Raw genomic sequence first — 443 nt, 5'->3', positions numbered from 1 at the left:
CGCCCGCGCCCGCCCCGCCCTCCGCCCCCGCGCCGCCCTCCGCCCGTCGTACACGAGGTGCTCGACAGTATGCCCACAACGACAACGTTGTTCATGGGAAATATTCCATTATAAGGGTTGGGTTTGAGGGTTCTAATCTTTTCCCCTGTTTTTCAACCCGTAAAAGTGTACAAAAAGACCATTTTTGGACCCTTAAAACGCTAGTGAGGGTTTGAGGGTTCTACTAGACATGCTCTTAGTGCTCAACATTGGGCTGATTTGGAGCGTTGGATTTTATGATTAGACAACTGAGAAGTTAAGTTGGATCTGCCCTTTGGTGCTTTCATAGGGAGTAGCCGATTACTGAGATTAGCAACTACTCCCTCCATTTTTATATACAAGGCCATAAACTCATATTACAGGTACCAAGATAAAATTTAATGCATACTTTGCAAATTAACTTT

This window comes from Triticum dicoccoides, chromosome 6A (genome assembly GCF_002162155.2).
Source record: "Triticum dicoccoides isolate Atlit2015 ecotype Zavitan chromosome 6A, WEW_v2.0, whole genome shotgun sequence".
Lineage (NCBI taxonomy): Eukaryota > Viridiplantae > Streptophyta > Magnoliopsida > Poales > Poaceae > Triticum > Triticum dicoccoides.
Note: the sequence above shows the minus strand (reverse complement) of the source record.